General features: G+C 42.6%; 1 pseudogene; it reads left to right on the top strand.

Moving 5' to 3' along the window:
- The first annotated feature begins 15,091 nt into the window (after window positions 1–15,091).
- Window positions 15,092–16,560, top strand: LOC118677294 (annotated as a pseudogene).
- Window positions 16,561–19,222: the final 2,662 nt, after the last annotated feature.

Here is a 19,222-nt window from a genome sequence, read left to right as displayed (position 1 = left end):
ATTACCTAACTTAACCCTAATTACTTCCCAAAAGTCCCACCTCCAAATACCATCACATTGGGGATTAGGACTTCAACATATGAATTTTGGACACAAACATCCAGTCTGTAGCACAGACTATAACCTTAACTTCAGGCTTTAGTCTTGCAAATGTGAGGCATTGTGAGACCCTCTCGGTAGTTTGATCTCCAAACTGGCTGTGCACAGACACACACACACACACACACACACACACATATACACACAGACACACACACACAGACACACAGACACACACACAGACACACAGACACACACACACATACACACAGAGACACACAGAGACACACAGAGACACACACACATACACACAGACACACATATACACACACATATACACACAGAGAGATACACACATACACAGACATACACACATACACACACACACAAACACAAAACTTTCTCAGCCTGTCTCACTATGAGAGCCTATATTTATTTTTAATTTTTTTATTTTATTAGGTGTCCCAAGTGAATGGTAGTCAACTTACTGATCAATTCAAAACTGCAGGTTTAAAAAAATATAACCTCTGCTAGAAAAATAACTCAAAACTCTGATCCAAAAATATTAAACAGAAACATCTAGAAATAAACAATTCATAATTTTTCAGTTGCATGCCATTCTGAGTAGGGTGCTAAAATCTTGAAAGGTCTCTCCCGGGATGTGAATCATCCCTTTGTGGAGGGTCTCCATGCTGTAGACCAAGCATGATAAATTCAAAGGCTAACCCAGGCCAAATAAACAAGGTTTAAGTTTATGTGGGCTTCAAAATAACCAAAGCTTCAATTTTCATAGAAACGTAGGTTTATTTCGATATATATGCTGAATACAAAGGGCTGAAATAAATGAGTAATCATTAACATAAAATAATAGAACATTTTAATAAATATTAATATTTTTTCTTGAACATTAACTTACCAGACACTGAATAACTGCACAAATTAGTAAGCGTAACACAAATAAACCTATGTTTCTTGATCTCCGAAAGTGAATATTTCCTCTTGCGCACACCAAACAAGTCAGTCCGACTAATGATGTGGCAATCGGCTGCTTAAATATTCGCTGCTAGTATTAGTGGAAAGAAATGGTGCGCCTGCGCATAAGGAGCATAAGGGAAATGAATGTGACGTGATTATAGTAATCAGTCATTAACAAATGTTGTAGTTCATTACTAATAACCAGAGGCCCAATGCATGAAAATTCATGCAAGAGTAGGCCTTCCTTCCCTGGCTGCCGGCACCAGCTTCCCTCTAGCACCTGGGACCCTGGCTGCTTTGCTTCGGCTTCAGCTCCAGCTTTGTCCAGAAGGATGTCTGAATGACACCCGGAAGGACATTAGGCCTAATTAGCATATTACCCTTTTATTATTATAGATTATGTATAACAGGATATTGTAAAAATTAAGTTACAAAATTTTTATTACACATTTCTTGCATATTGTTATATTGACTAGGCTGCAAAAATATTTGTTGTGGGCTGCATGTGGCCTGTGGGCCACGAGTTTGACATGCTTGCTATAGACACTTCCTGCTCATTAGTCTCTTGGTACCACAGTGCATGTGTTCAAGGACCTCCTATTTTACTTCATAATGGCCCCAAGAGTAGTGATGCTGGCAATTTGGATATGTCAAAGGGAAGCCTTAAAGTGCTTGTTTCATGTGGTCAGAAGGTAAATAGAAGCCTAACACTACCTAACAATGCCTGACATTCTCCTCATTTTATCTTATCTCATAGGCAGTATATCATTTCACATTATCACAAGCAGAAAGGTGAGTACAGTACAATGATATTTTCAGAAGACCACATTCACATAACTTTTATTATAGTACTAGCGGCCTGGCGCACAAAATTCATGCATAGGTGTGGTCCTTAGGCATGACCGGTGATGGAAGGGGAGGTCCCAGCTGACCTCTGGGCCCTGAGCAGCACCTGGGCCCCTGGGCCCCCGCACACCGCCTCTGCCTGAGTCATGGCGCCTGAGTCCCCATGCAGAGATTCAGTGAGCGCAACCGGATGCTGAGGGCTGGGACACAGCATGGGCCTCTGGGCTGCCTGGCAGCACCACACAGAAGCCGGAAGCCAGGTCGGCAGTGCGCTCTTTCCCAGTTGGCCTTGCAGACCAGCTCCCACGTGGAGCCTGACTGGCCCCTGCAGTCCCGGAGGCTGTGGCCCAGCTCACCTGAAAGAGGCTGAGCCCGTGTGGGGCGGGCTCCACGCGGGTACCCAGCACCCGAGTACAGGGGGCTTCCCCAGCGTGCGAGCCCTGGTGTCCTGGGGAGAATAGCAGGGGGAGTGAGAGCGAGCTCAGTGGATATCTCACATTCTCACTACACCTCTGTCCGCATCACCCCCGCCCCCAGGTAGCCGGGAGAGGTTGCAGCCCCCCCCCCCACCCACCCCCACAAGGCACTGCGGGAGATTTGTCACCGCCACCCATCCCCAGTTTCCTGTCCCAGCCTGAGACAGGGAAGGGCATTTCAGAAAGATGAAAACTATGTGCAAAGACATGAGTGATCATGGTGTGTTTGGAGAAAAGGGAAAAATGTGTGTGGAGAAGTGGAACATGAAGGGGGGGGGGAGAGAGAGAGAGAGAGAGAGAGAGAGAGAGAGAGAGAGAGAGAGAAGGGCTTAGAATCTGAAGGGTGTTCATGCTACCTTAATTATGTTAGACTTTACCCAATAAGAAAGTGGTGTCCAAAGTGGAGTATGAAGTGAATTTGTATTTATGCATGACATCCTTTTTCCCTTCTAATTTTATGTTAGAATGTACACCTATACTGTTTGCATAGTAGACCATGTATATAAATATATGTGGTATATACACTTGGGGCATGCTCAAACAAACAGTTTTCTTTGGGGGAGTTGGAGTCCCCTGTTGCAGGCAGTGAAGAGCAGGAGAAGGATTTTGAGCAGAGGAATGACAATCAGGACAGCATTTTGGAAACACCCTTTGGTCCTTGGACATCATGAGCTTAAGAGGTTTCTCAAATTGTATTTTTGACTAAGGCAAATGGAAGTTTTCCCCTCCTCACTTTTCTAGCAGGTTGCACTTCTCCCCTTGGAACTTCCAGTAACTCTGGTTTCCTGCTATTTCTCATGTGCTCCTACAGAAGTGCTTAAGGAAAGGCAAGCAAGAGGGGGGTCTTTGGGAAGGGAAAGATCAAGGACAGGCCCATAGTCTGTCACCTGGTGTAGCAGTATGGAGGTGCACCACTCAGGTCTCCCTTTAAGAGAACATGTATCCAGCTGGTGTGCCTCAGTTATTGAGCATCAATCTATGAACCAGGAGGTCATGGTTTGATTCCAGGTCAGGGCACATATGTGGGTTGCAGGCTTGATCCCCAGTGTGGGGCATGTAGGAGGCGGCCAATCAATGATTCTCTCTCATCAGTGATGTTTCTATTTCTTTCTTCCTCTCTGAAATCAATAAAGATATGTTTGTCGATAAAAAAAAAAAAAAAAAGAGGGAACATGTTGTGGGAAGTGTGGCTGGCTGACAGTGCCGGCTGCGGCATGCTCCCTGGGCTGCTGCAGCCAATGACTGAGCATGGCAGGTGCTGAAGCCAGGGTTGCAGGACTTCACTAGCAAGCAGCGTTTGCTCAGGGGCTCCCCACGCACTTGCTGCAGGCTGAGGCTCTTCCTACCCAATTCTCCTTCCTTTCCTGGTTGACTCCACAGATGTCAAACCTGCATTGTAGTCTGAGGCTCTCTGCCTTCTTCTGTTTCCTCTCCCTTCTTCCTTCACTGGCACTTCCCTCCATAAATCTCTTGCTTATTGTCTTAGGCTGCCCTAACAAATGCCACTGACTTGGTGGCTTAAACAACATAAATGTATGCCCTCACAGTTCTGGAGGCTAGAAATCCAAGATCAGAGTCTTGGCAGGATTGGTGTCTCCTAAAGCCTCTCTCCTTGGCCATCTGGGCATCTTATCTCTGGGTCCTGACATGGTTTTCCCTCTGGACCTGTCTGTGCCCTTATCTCCTCTTTTTGTAGGGACACCAGTGACATTTTATTAGGGCCCACGCTAATGACCCTATTTTAACCTATCCCGAACATAGTCACATTCTAAGGTACTAGGGGTTAGAATTTCAACATATGAATTGGAGAGATGGCATAATTCAGCTCATAACACTCACGCAATTCTGTCTTGGCATCTTGCTTCTCCAATGCCAGGTTGAACTAATAGAAGATGTAACCACGCGAGGTTACAAACAACCAGTGATTCTCCAGTGCCAGCCTGACTCCTAAAGAATAATAAACATACAAAAACATGGAAAATATGTCTCAAATATGAAATAAATCTCCAGTTTCTTGGGTAATCACTAATCCCTCAGAAACCTATAAAAAGGATATTGTAACATGGACAGCAGTAGGGACAAGAAATGAAGAAGCCTCTTCATATCAGTGGCCCCTGTAAGTAGAGCACATGGCCCTCAGGTCAGTAGTGCTTCATGTGTGGCTGACACGAGGAAAGCAGCAAACCTGTACCTTTGAGTGTCACAGCATATTCCATCACTAGCACGAGGACACTGTCTCCAGCCAAGATGGCAGACGCAAAGTTTAAAAGGCTTGAGTTAGCAAGAATGCGAGTGAAAAATAAGCTCTAGCAGAGATTTGGTGATGACATCATTTGTTGGCTGACATCTGAAAATTATTAGCAGTGTTTTAGGGCATATTTTGTTTTAACAAGTAGGGAAAGGCTTTAATTGGTGCCCTTTATTTACGTTTTTCATCATTCATGTCCATGGAAAATGCCAACATCTATGTTCATAATTTCTAGGCGTTTGGCAGCGTGCCAGATCAGCAACTGCTTCAAAAGAGGGGAAGTTCTTTTCTCACTCAGCAAACATGTTTTATTGCTTAGAAGATTACACTCCATTAATACTACCTGGCAAATTTTACTGTAATCCTTATAGTTTAAGGCTATTCCCCCTCGTAATTGTTTTTATATCATGCCACTTTTTTAAGGGTTAGTCAATGTTTAATGAGTGCTCATGTATGTCAAATTCCATAAGAGACAGGACCAGGTTTGCTCAAGGGTAATAAAAAAAACAGGTATAGTCTTTGTACACAGTATGTTATTACCATTATTTTTTAAATCGTAAGTTCCTAACTGCACCAGGATGACCTGGTTGCTTTCATTTTATATTATATTGTGGAGAATATGTATAACATAAAATTTGCCATATTAGCCATTTTTAAGCATATAGCTCTATGGCATTTAATTACTTTCACAATGTTGTGCAGCCATCCCCACCATCTAGTCCAAACTTCTTTCATCTCCCCAACAGAAATTCTGTAACCATTAAACTTCCATTGTCCCCTCCTCCAGTCCCTGGCAACCACCATTCTACTCCCTGCCTCTATGAATTTGCCTAGTCTACATATTTCATATAAATGGAATCTTGATATTTCCTTCTGTGTCTAGCTTATTTCACTTAACATAATGTTTTCAAGGTTCATCTATGTTGTGTCATGTATTAAAACTTCATTTCTTTTTATGAATGAACTACAGGCCCAATGCACGAAATTTGTGCAAGAGTAGGCCTTCCTTCCCCTGGCTGCTGGCACTGGCTTCCCTCTGGCACCCGGGAACTGGGCTTCCCTCGCAGCCCCGGCTTTATCCGGAAGGATGTCTGGCCTAATTAGCATATTATGCTTTTATTATTATAGATAATATTCCATTGCATGTATATACCACATTTTGTTTATCTATTCTCTGTTGATGTACATTTGGGTTGTTTATATCTTTTGGCTACTGTGAATAAAACTGCAGTGAACATTGGTACTAGTATATAAGTACCTGTTTGCGTTTCTGCTTTCAATTCTTTTGGGTATATACCTAGAAGTGAAATTGCTGAGTCTGTGGTAATTCTGTGTCTAGCTTTTTGAAAAACCACCAAACTGTTTTCCACAGAGGCTGCACCATTTTTCTTTCTCACCAGCGATGTGTGAGAATCCCAATTCCTTTGGTTTTTTTAGCAATGCTTTGTAGTTTTCAAAGCACAAGTCTTACACTTTCTTGGTTTAATTTATTCCTAAGCATTGTATTCTTTCGTAAGCTATTGTAAATGGAATTTTAAAAATGTATCCCTTTTGAGTGTACAATTTGACAACTTTTAGTAAATTTATACTGTTGTGCAACCCTCATCACAATTCAGTTTTAGAATACTTGTATCATCCCAAAAGTTCCCTTGTGTCTATTTGCATTTAATTCCTGCTCTCACCTCCCTGCCCCAGGCAACTGCTGACCTGTTCTTTGCCCCTATAGTTTTTCCTTTTCTAGACTTGTCATATAAGTAGGTGCTTACATTTATATAATATGCATTTATAAACAACACACCATTTCCTTCTCTCTTTCTATTTCCCTCTCTCTCACCCAGTAGCATCCACTAGTTACCAAGTGAGAAAGTCTTGGCCCATCCTCATGTCAGAGGAAGACGTTGGGAGCCCGACGAATCAGAGCAGTCTCTAAGTGCACTCGTCCTTGAAAAAACGCCAACTGTGTGTCTGTTCCTCCAGGTATCTAAGGCTTGTAAGAATGTGCTGAGTTTCTGTTGGACAAATCCACTGCAGAGAGAAACCCAGTAGAACTGAGGACTGTTATGGGTTCTTTTACTTAATTGAAACCCTAAATTTAGAGACATTGTTCAGCCACAGTTTAGAATCCATTAGAAACTGCTGGGTATGGTTAGCTCATTAGAATAAAGGTATGCTGTGAGTGAGCTTCAACTGTGTGAAATGTGAGCATGCATTATTGTGAGCTGAATGAAATAGGGGCTGGGTGGAGGCTGGGGGACAATCACTGATTGCCAGTGTTGGATCCAAATACACTTCCACAGTCCAAACCTAAACCTTCTGGAGCAGTGGTTCTCAACCTTCTGGCCCTTTAAATACAGTTCCTCATGTTGTGACCCAACCATAAAATTATTTTCGTTGCTACTTCATAACTGTAATGTTGCTACTGTTATGAATCATAATGTAAATATCTGATATGCAGGATGGTCTTAGGCGACCCCTGTGAAAGGGTTGTTCAACCGCCAAAGGGGTCGCGACCCACAGGTTGAGAACCGCTGTGAATCTGGAGGATGGCGCAGGTATTGTAATAACTACACATTTCCTGCAGTCTACTTTCTCCTGGTAGCCTTTGTCAACCTTTGCTTTGAATGCCCAAGATACCTTATGTGTTTTTGCTCAACAAGTCTCCTAAGGAGGGCCAATCCATGGCTAACAATGACAAAGTACTTTCATTAGCTCAGATAAAAAGCTCAGTTACTTTAACCTACTTCTCCCCTTCAACTACAAAGGCAACGCAAGGCTCAGATGTTACTGGGAACACCGAGCAATTTGCTCTTCAAAAGAATAGGAAGACCAGGTTTCTTCGAATACACAAAATCTCTTATCCCGAGTTTTATAAATTGTTCAAAGGACAAAGGAGGGGAGATGGGGTAGTATTTTTAGTTGGCATGAGGGGCAGAGTGCATAAAAGTCTTATTTGTTTGAAATTAGTGGGGGAAATATTGAATCAGAGTTCATTTGAGTTATTGCTATATCCTCGACAGCTCTCAAAGACAGCAAATATTTACTGAGGACCTACTATGTGCTAGGCATTGTTCTAGATGCTGGAAAAACAGTGGCAAACAAAACAGACAAATATCTCTGCTCTTCCTTCATTCTAGTGAGAGAACACACACAATAAACAAAATGAGTGACATAGGGGCTAAGTGTTATGGAGAAAACGGAAATGAGAGGGGCACAGGGAATTCTAGGCAAGGAAGGATGATCAGTGACTTCTTTTGAAATAGAGTGATCACAGAGGGCTCCACTTATAAGGTAGAAAGTGAGTGAGAACTGAGGTGAGGAAGCAAAAGATGCCAGAATCTGGGGAAATAAGTAGACCAGGTAGAAGCAAGGGCAAAGACCCGGGTCTGGGAGTGAGCCTGGAATGAGAACCTAGAAGAGCCAGGAAGGCTAGAGGGGAGAGCAAGAGAGAGAACAGGAGGAGATGAGGTAGAGGGCAGTCAGGAGGGAGAGAGACATGTGGGGCTTTGCAGCCACTGTGTTGACTTTTGCTTTTTCCCAGAGTGAGATGGGAGCCACTAGTGACTTTCCAGCACAGAAGGGACCAGATCTGTAGGTGTTGCCTATTTTCCCCTCTGGCTACTCTGTTGATTGGACAGGATAAAATAGCACCATGCTAGAGGTACATAATATGCATTCCATGAATGTTTACGTTTTGGGGTATGCCAAACACATGCATGTTATCCATGAATTAAAATTTAGAACATTTCCCCACATAACTATATAGCCCCCAAAGGCACATTTAAAAAAAATTGATTTCAGAGAGAAAGGGAGAGGAAGAGAGAGATAGAAACATCAATGATGAGGTTGAATCATTTATCAACTGCCTCCTGTACACCCCATACTGGGGATTGAGCCTGCAACCCAGGCATTTGCCCTGACCAGGAATCGAACCTGTGACCATCTGATTCATAAGTTGATGCTCAACCACTGAGCAATACCAGCTGGGCCAAAAGGCACCTTTTTAAATATATGGACACACTGAGACCATGCAGCCATTCATTCATTTACCAAATTTTTTAAAATTTATTTTTGTTGTAATTGTTAATCCTCACCCGAGGATATTTTTTTCCATTGAATTTTTTAGAGAGAATGGAAGGGAAGGGAGAGACACAGAGAGAGAAACAATGATGTGAGAGAGACTTATCAATTGATTGCTTCCCACAGGCACCTAGACCAGAGCCTGGGACCGAGCCTGTAACTGAGGGTACATGCCCTTGAACAGAATCGAACCTGGGACCCATCAGTCTAAAGGCTGACATTCTAACCATTGAGAAAAACCGGCTAGGGCCCACATTTTTATTAGTCTACATATGCCAGGTGCTGTTTGTTTAAAGAGCTGGGGACACAATGGCGTGTGACTAAGCTAGAAAATGTCCACGCCTCAATGGGGCTTTCATTTGAGTGATGGGAGGGCAGAAAACAAACAAATAACTTGTAAACAGATGCATACATATATAATGCCAGGTGCTGACAGTACTAAGAAAATAAAGTAGGTAAGGGGACATTCAGTGGCAGAATGAGGGGCTATTTTCAATGGCATAATCAGTGATGTACTTTAGCTCAACAATATTTGTTGAGTTCTCGCTATGGCAACACATTGTGTTTGGTCCCTGCCCTCAAGGGATTTTGAGTCTGTGGTAGGTAGAATTCTGTGGTGGCCCTTAAAAGTCCTGCCTCCTGGTGTACACGCCCTGTGTAATCCCCGAGACTTGTAAATATGATGTGATAATCACTGCTATGATTAAGTTATGTTATGTGGCACAGCTGATTTTAAGAAAGGGAGATTATTACCTATGAGCCTGATAACCTATCACTCCAAACTCATTTCTTATTGTCCCAGACTCTCCACTCCAGACTCTCATGAAATGTTGAATTTAGCTATCCACTGCTCTTTGGATGGTCCAAAATGCCTTCTCCTCAATCGTTTCACACCACTCCTTCAGTCCAGAATAGCACAGAATCATTCCAGACATGATAGGCCATGAAGAAGCAAACATATCAACTCGGGTCCTTACCCACAGAATCTAGAGACGATGAATTTATCATAAATTTCAGGGGACTGCAATCATAGCATGTGTCCTCCTTGCCAGAAGAGTTCAATGGTTTCCTATTTCCTAAGAAATAAGATGTCAGATCTTTGTACCGGTAATCAAAATATTTTAAAATAAGACCCCAAAATACCTTCCCAAAACCATCTCCTGTTACACTGGCCCATATATTTTCCTTACACTGTCTCTGCCATCTCTGCTATCGCTGTTCTTTGCTCAAGATGGTCCCTATTCCTGAAATGTCCTTCTTCTTGTTATCCATTTATCAAATCCTGAGGCTCAACGAGTTTGGGTGACTTACTCAAGTTCACAGAGTTTAGTAAATCTCACTTTTTCCAGGAAAACTTTTTAGGTCCGGATCAATCTTTTCCTCCCTAATACTTTTATAATGTTTTGTCTTAGTACTCATCAAACCCTACCTTGTCTTTTAGTTATTTACATATATAAGAAGAGGTTTGCTGGTAAGCATGTGGCTCTAGAATTGCCTAAGCTCAAATCCTGGCTCTGTCACAGCTATGTGACCTTGAACAAGTAATTGGAGCCCTTTGACCCTAAGTTTTGTCAATTGTAAAGTGGGATATAAGAATATATCTACCTTTCAGGATTTCCCAAAATGTAATAAATCACTTATTGATAGAAAAGAACTTTCTTTGATTTAAAAGAACATTTTACTTTTAAATTAAATTTATTGGGGTGACATCGGTTAATAACATTATATAGGTTTTAAGTATACAATTCTATAATACATCATTTGTATATTACATTGTATGCCTATCACCCAAAGTTAAATATTCTTTTGTCATCATATATTTGACCCCTTTTACCCTGTACTACCCTCATCTACTTCCCTCTGGTAACCACCATATTGTTGTTTGTGTTTATGAGTTTAAAAAACAACTTTTTCACCATAGCCAGATTGGCTTAGTGGATAGAGCATTGGCCCATGTACTGAAGGGTCCTGGGTTCGATTCTGGTCATGGGTACATACCTCGGTTGAATGCTGGATCCCTGGCCCTGGTCAATGCCTGCAGGAGGCAACTAGTTGATGTGTCTCTCTCACACTGATGTTTCTCTCTCTGTGTTTCTCCCCTTTCCCTTCTAGTTTCTCTAAAAATCAATGGAAAATATCCTCAGGTGAGCATTAACAAAAAACAAGCAAGCAAACAAACAAAAGTCCCCCATAACTTTTTCACACTTGTATTTTCTTTGGCTCTTAACACAGTGTTCCATATAGCTAAAAAAATATGCTGGTTTAATTAAATCCTTTGAATATTTTTTTTAAATATATTTTATTGATTTTTTACAGAGAGGAAGGGAGAGGGATAGAGAGTTAGAAACATAGATGAGAGAGAAACATCGATCAGCTGCCTCTTGCACACTCCCTACTGGGTATGTGCCCACAACCAAGGTACATGCCCTTAGCCGGAATTGAACCTGGGACCCTTGAGTCCGCAGGCTGACACTCTATCCACTGAGCCAAAGCGGTTAGGGCTAATCCTTTGAATATTTTTGGTCATGTTGTTTAGTTCTTTAGTCTTTTTAATTTTTAAGCTTTATTTCTTATCAAGTCACAGTAAGACTGTTGAGTTCCGCCGAAACCAGTTTGGCTCAGTGGATAGAGTGTCAGCCTGCGGACTGAAGGGTCCCGGGTTCGATTCCGGTCAGGGGCAGGTACCTGGGTTGCGGGCACATTCCCAGTGGGAGATGTGTAGGAGGCAGCTGATCGATGTGTTCTCTCTCATCGATGTTTCTAACTCTCTATCTCTCTCCCTTCCTCTCTGTAAAAAATCAATAAAATATATTTAAAAAAAAAAAAAGACTGTTGAGTTCCTTTCCTTTATAAAATCAATATTTTGGACAAAGAGAAAATGGCAGCAGAGTAAGTGGAAGCTATACTGACATGCTACCAAGACCAAACTGGAATTACAACGAAAATACAGAAAAACCATCCTGAATAATCAACTGAAGACTGGCTGGAGAGAACCCTGATAATCAAGGATGGAAAGTGGAGACTGCATAGAGACTGGCAGCCAAAATGGGGAGAGAGAAAAACAATCCCCATGAAAGAACAAGAGAATTCTCTAGAAGAAGAGCTAAATGAAATGGAGATAAGAAATTTATCAGACATAGAGTACAGAATAATGATGGCAAGGATTCTCAACAGCATGAGAAAAGATATAGTAACTATGAAGAATGACATAGCACTAATAAAGAACACAGTGGAAGGAATACACAGCATATTAGGATAAGCCAAGGATCCGATCAGTGAATTAGAAGACAGGGTAGAAAAAAAATCATTCAATTAGAGAACCAAACAGAGAAAACAATTAAAAACCAGGAGGACAGTTTAAGGGAGCTGTGGGACAACATGAAACATAACAATATTTGCATCACTGGAGTACCAGAAGGGGAAGAAAGTGAGCAAGGGATAGAGAATGTGTTTGAAGAAATAGTGGCAGAAAACTACCCTCACCTGGTGAAGGAAAAAGTCACACAAGTCCAGGAGGCACAGAGAGTCCTAAGCAAGAAGAACCCAAATAGGCCCATGCCCAGACACATCATAATTAAAACGCCCAAAATTAAAGACAAAGAAAGAATCTTAAAGGCAACAAGAAAAAAGCAATTTATTACCTATAAAGGAGCTCCCATAGGCTGTCAGCTGATTTTTCAACAGAAATTCTACAAGCCAGAAGGGAACAGCATGAAGTATTCAAGGTAATGAAAAGCAAGGATCTGAAACCAAGATTACTATAACCAGCAGGGCCATCTTTCACAACAGATGTGAAATAAAGGGCTTCCTGGACAACAAAACAAACAAACAAACAAACAAACAAACAAAACACAACAAAACCAGCTAAAGGAGTTTATCACCACCAAACCAGCACTGCAAGAAATGCTGAAGGGACTGCTGTAATGAGAAGAAGAAATAGAGAGAGAAACATAGGCATAAAGAATTGTGCTTAAAGAAACTGGCATGAATAAGGATCAAACTAAGCTGTGGGAAATGCACCAGAGTTGGGTTCATGCCTTCATTCTGCTTTTTACAAGTTGTATGACTTGGTGAAAATCTCCAAACCTGTTTTTTTTCTAAAGTGGCGGTAAAACTTACTTCAACTGTATTATAGACTCATTACAAGTATCAAGGGGGAAAATAAATTTAGAATCATTTGAGAAGAATATAATGATATAAAGTATGAAGAAGTACGATAACACCTACATTTGCATTAATTTAATCTGCCACCATTTGGAAATAGGTAGGATACAAATAACTACTGCCTATACACTGCTGAAGAATAATACACGATTATTTAACAAAAGAAGATACTCTATAGTTTTCGTTTGCAATAGAATATGAATTAATAAAATATTTAAGACACCAAAATTCTCAATTCATCTTGCTAGCAAATATTTTAGTGACTCTATTCGACAGGTGGCAATAGGTCATATTCATAAAGATATTTTCATTGAAGAGCAACAAATGGTGTAACCAATGTTACTATAGCTTTTGAAGGAGCTAATAACTATAATTACAGATTGTCCAAATTGCCCAGGTTTCTGTAGCATATGACTGCCATATTTTATTCTCTAATAAAACAGTGGTATGTGAGTTTTCAATTTGAAAAATTATATACAACCTTGGGCTAGTTGGAATTTTTTTCTGATTTCAGGAGTATATATTAATAAGATTGGAAGATTCTGAGGTAATAATATTAGTATCTTCCAGTCTCATTAATTTACCACTATGAAGCATGGTAGGGAGCCTCTAAATGACACCCACCGCACCCCACCCTTGATGATCTCTGCCTCCTGGTTCACACCCTTGTGTAATTCCTTGTGTGGGGGCTAGACTTAACTCACTTCTAAAGAATAAAATACAGCAGAGATAGTGGCATGTCATTGAGATTAGGTTGGTTATAAAAAAAACTCTGGTTTGCATTTTGGCCACACTCTCTCTAACTCTCCTGGATTGCTCACCCCTGAGGGAAGCCAGTTGTCTTGTTATGAGGCAGCTCCATGGAAAGGCCCATCTGGTAAGGAATTTAAGTCTGCTAGGGAACATGTGAGTGAGCCTGGAGCAGTCATTCTCACCTCACACCCCAATTGAGCTTTCGGATGAGGATCTTTATGTCAGAGCCACCCAGCTAAGCTGCTCCTGCCTTTCTGATCCACAGAAACCGAGAGGTAATAAATATTTGTTGTTTCAAACCACTACGTTTTGGGACAATATGTTATACAGCAACAAAAAATGAATACAAAAGCCTTATTTATGTTCCATCCATCAAAACGAGGATTAAAATAAGCAATATTTTTAATAGTAACAAAGATTTTATTAATATCAAGTAGTGGAGTACAATATCATGGAATGGGTAGAAACAGGGCATTTTAAATTAGGAAATATGAAATCTCCAGAAGTTATAACCTTAGGATCTTCCATCAAAGGTAATGGTTAACCCTGGCCAGTGTGGCCAGTTGGTTGGAGAGTCTTCCCTTACACTGAAAAGTCTCAGGTTTGATTCCCGTTCAGGGCACCTGCCCAGGTTGCAGGTTCAATCCCTCGTGAAGGTGCGTGCAGCAGGCAGCCAATCGATGTTTCTCTATCACATTGATGTTTCTCTCTCTCTCTCTCTCTCTCTCTCTCTCTCTCTCTCTCTCTCCCTGTCTCTCTAAAATTGATAAAAACACATCCTCAGGTAAGGATTAAAAAAAAGTAAGGGTGCTTTTTTCTATATAGCATCTGACATATCAATGTATTATGCCTATATCAAATTGCAAGGATACTGCAAACTTTCAAACTATAGGTTAAGACATTCAGAGGAAGAAAATTCATGTATATAATAGGCTAATATGCAAAGTATCTCCTTGGGAGTTCGACCGGGAGTTTGATCACTCGCTATGATGTGTGCTGACCACCAGGAGGGTGATGTAGAACATGGTGGGTGACCAGCAGTGGCAGCAGAGCGCTGAGGGGAGGTGGAGAGGCGGGGAAGTGGGGAACCTGATCGGCCTTGTTCACAGGCCAGGCCTAGGAACCCTACCCGTGCATGAATTTTGTGCACCGGGCCTCTAGTTGTAAATAACAGGATGTTAAAATGAGACTTTTGCTGACTTAGTTTCAGCTGAGCTTCCCAAAGCTGAAGGCAATACAAAAGTGCCAAGTCACCCAGATGACTGAAGGAGGACCCTGGTCCTCTCGTGCAGGACATGCTAAGAGAATCAGAAACCAGTTTGCCAGCATTAGCTGATCACCCACACTTACTAGAAGAAGGATATTTTTTTGGTGGGGTGAGAAGAGGGGGAATTTTCAGTGTGCTACATACTGAATGGGCTTCAAGATTTCTTCCCCGGATTCCTTGGTAGTCTGTCAGTGGGAGGTCGTTGTTCCCGTTTTCTCGCACTTTTCAGCCCTGCGAGCCCTACAAGTCTCAGTTATGTGTGAGTGCATCTCCATCCATGTTGGCCAGGTTGGTGTCCAGATCGGCAATGCCTGCTGGGAGCTCTATCGCCTGGAACACGTCATCCAGCCCAATGGCTAGATGCCAAGTGACAAGACCATTGGAGGGGAAGATGACTCCTTCAACACCTTCAGTGAAACAGGCACTGGCAAGCATGTGCCCAGGGCAGTGTTTGTAGACCTGGAACCCCCAGTCATTGAGGAAGTTCACAATGGTACCTGCCGCCAGCTCTTCCACCCTGAGCAGCGGGTCACAGGCAAGGAAGATACTGCCAACAACTACGATCTCCTTGCCAATGGTGGGCACTACATCATTGGCAAGGAGATCACTGACCTCAACCTGGACCGAATTTGGAAACTGGATGACCAGTGCACAGGCCTTCAGGGCTTCTTGGTTTTCCACAGCTTTGGTTGGGGGACTGGTTCTGGGTTCACTTCCCTGCTGATGGAATGTCTCTTCCTTGATTATGGCAAGAAGTCCAAGCTGGAGTTCTCCATTTACCCAGCCCCCCAGGTCTCCACAGCTGTAGTTGAGCCCTACAACTCCATCCTCACCACCCACACCACCCTGGAGCACTCTGATTGTGCCTTCATGGTTGACAACGAGGCCATCTATGACATCTGTCGTAGAAACCTCGATATTGAGTGCCCAACCTACACTGACCTTAACCACCTTATTAGCCAGGTGTGTCCTCCATCACTGCATCCCTCAGGTTTGACCGAGCCCTGAATGTTGATCCCACTTAATTTCAGACCAACCTGGTGCCCTACACCCACATCCACTTCCCTCTGGCCACATATGCCCCTGTCATCTCTGCTGAGAAAGCCTACCATGAACAGCTTACTGTAGCAGAAATCACCAATGCGTGCTTTGAGCCAGCCAGCCAGATGTTGAAATGTGACCCTCACCATGGTAAATACATGGCTTGCTGCCTGCTGCCTGACATGGTCCCCAAAGATGTTAATGCTGCCATTGCCACCATCAAAACCAAGCGCAGCATCCAGTTTGTGGACTGGTGCCCCACTGGCTTCAAAGTTGGCATTAATTACCAGCCTCTCACTGCATCCCTGGTGGAGACCTGGCCAAAGTACAGCGAGCTGTGTGCATGCTGAGCAACACCACAGCTATTGCTGAGGCCTGGGCTCGCCTGGACCACAAGTTTGACCTGATGTATGCCAAGCATGCCTTTGTCCACTGGTATGTGGGTGAGGGCATGGAGGAAAGAGAGTTTTCTGAGGCCCATGAGGGCATGGCTGCCCTTGAGAAGGATGATGAGAATGTTGGAGCAGATAGTATCGAGGGGGAGGATGAGGGTGAGGAGTACTAACCTGTTAGCTGCAATGTTACACTCCAGCATCTTGGGATTGTCTTATTTCTGTTGTTCTGTGAAGTCTATTGTGTCCTAAACTTTGCAATAAAGTTGTTTTCATTTTGAATGTCAAAAAAAAAAAAAAGAAGAATGGGCTTCAAGTCAAGGAAAGGAAGGTTGAAGAGAACCACTTGCAGAGCTTGGGCTGGACTTTGGGGTCGCAGAGACCAGTGTCTGACGCTTGCCAGGGGACATCTGGAGGAGAGAGAACATGGCTGGAGCTCTTGTCTTGCCGTGGAGTGAAGACAGGGTGCCTTGAGGGGCAGCTGCATTTCCACTGCATTATTCTAGGAACTGGATTTGAAGGCAGCTGCCTAGAGGGACAACATGACTCAGACACAGGGTATAGACACCAGAGGCCTGGGGTTCATGAGCAACCAAGCAGGGGCACATTATCTACCTCAAGGAGTAGGTGGGCAGATCTTTGAGGAGTCTGCAAAAGCTCACAGTGAGAGAAAGCACCTGCCACCCAGAGTGAGGGTGTGTCCTCATCCTTAATCTCTTCTTAACACCCAATACTGCAGAGGTTATAAACAGCAGGTCGTAACTGGGGAAGCAGAGGGAACAGGGAAAGAGATAAGGAATAAATTATACCCTCCATCCTGTCTCCTGGCAGGGGCCACATCCAAACTAGAGAAGGGAAGTCTTAATTGAATAAAATCTAAAGTCCTGATTTTATACTGCACTAGATGAGAATTATATAGTTATTCAACCGACTTTATTTTTCAATGCAAAACAAGGGGCTTTTCATTTATTTTCTAAGGATGCCTGGGAACGCCGTGGAGCATGTCCATGATTCCTTCCCCGGGCAAGGAAAAAGTGAGACTAGGGAGTGATGTGAATAGGCAGAGGAAGAAAGAATAAAGTTATTTTTATGTTTATACTCCACCAAGCCCAGCTCACTCAACAAAATAACTAAGAGTGTTCCTGGAAAAAGGAAGGGAGGGCCCTGTTGCCAGGAACCTGCGTCTCGTTACAAAGGATACACGGATCACTAAAGATAAGAGTTTCCTAGTGAAGCTTTTTGGTTGGGCGTTGTCCCATGCACCTAGAGGTCAATGGTTGAATTCCTGGTCAGGGCACATGCCCGGGTGGCAGGCTCGATCCCCAGTAGGGTGCGTGCAGAAGGCAGCCAATCGATGTTTCTCTCTCCTTCTCCCTTTCTCTCTCTCTCTCTCTCTCTCTCTCTCTCTCTCTCTCTCTCTCTAATAAAAACATTATTTTTTTTAAAAAAAGAAGAAACTTTACTTTCCCAGATATCATGTTTATGCAACATGTATTGCTAGAAATTTAAGCTTTAGGTGATAATCTAAGATTTAATGTTAAATCACTGCTTAAATATTTTCATGTCCTGGACCTTATTCTTACTCCAGAGTGTGGCCAGTATGGTATGACTCTGATCAGTACCTAATCCTCACTTTTTGCCCCCTCCAACCCTGTTGTCTAAGATCTACCAGCCGTGGGCAAACTACGGCCCGCGGGCCGGATCCAGCCCATTTGAAATGAATAAAACTAAAAAAAAAAAAGACCGTACCCTTTTATGTAATGATGTTTACTTTGAATTTATATTAGTTCACACAAACACTCCATCCATGCTTTTGTTCCGGCCCTCCGGTCCAGTTTAAGAACCCATTGTGGCCCTCGAGTCAAAAAGTTTGCCCACCCCTGCTCTAGCCAGTTTAGTCTGTCTCAATTCTTTGCAAGCACTCCCTCTTACTTTTTCTCGTCCTCCCTTTTTCTCTCAGTCTCGCTCACTCCTTAGGGCACTGGGGCATTTCCCTGCTTAGGATACCTCCTACCTATTCTTCATGTCTTACCTTGCACCACCCTAACCAAATTAGGCGCCCTGCCTTTGTCATGGCAATTACTCTGAGGTTACTCTTGTCTCCTGTCTCTTATCCCTCTGAATTACAATTGCCTGCTTTCTTTTCTTTTTCTTTTTTTAATCCTCACTGGAGGATTTGTTCATTGATTTTGAAGAGGAGGAGAGAGAGAAAGAGGGAGAGGGAGACATAGATGTGAGAGAGAAACATAGATTGGTTGCTTCTCCTATTCACCTCAACTGGAAATTGAACCCACAACCTTTTGGTGTATGGCACAATGCTCCAACCAACTGAGCCACACCGAGCCAGGACACCTGCTTTCTTGTATGTATCTTTTTCTAAACTATAAGCTCCTTGAATGCAGGAATTATGTCTTATTCATTGCTGCATTGTGTCTGGTACATAGTAGATATACAGTAAATAAATAAATAAATGAATGTGTACCATTTTATTGGATAGGTGTAAGCAGAAAGCAACGTTTTCTTTTTTAAAAAATTCCATTCCATTTAAAATTGACTGTTGAACCATCCCTAAGTGAAATTTCCAGTAAATGATAGACTTTGTTCTGTCATTTGTTTGAATAATAAGAAGTCCACAGGTCACTGGCCTAGAAGCCAATCCAATTGAAGAACCATACAACTCCTGTCTTATACAATATAATATCACAACTCTAAAATCATCTAAGGTTAAAATTTCTCCCATTTTCCACTGAGGTCTCCTTGGCCTAGAGTGGAAATATAAAGGCTTGGTTGGCTAACTTGCTTTCTCCCTTACTAAAGAGATCATGTTACTGAATGTGCTTCCATTCCATCTCCCCTTCCCCCCTCCTCGTGCTTCCCTCCCCCAAGATCAGGTCCAGACCGAGGAGGAGAGTAGTGCAAGAGGCCACGGTTTTACTTGGCTGCT

Source organism: Myotis myotis, unplaced genomic scaffold (assembly GCF_014108235.1).
Source record: "Myotis myotis isolate mMyoMyo1 unplaced genomic scaffold, mMyoMyo1.p scaffold_m19_p_2, whole genome shotgun sequence".
Classification (NCBI taxonomy): Eukaryota; Metazoa; Chordata; class Mammalia; order Chiroptera; family Vespertilionidae; genus Myotis; species Myotis myotis.
This window is presented reverse-complemented; position numbering and strand designations above follow the sequence as displayed.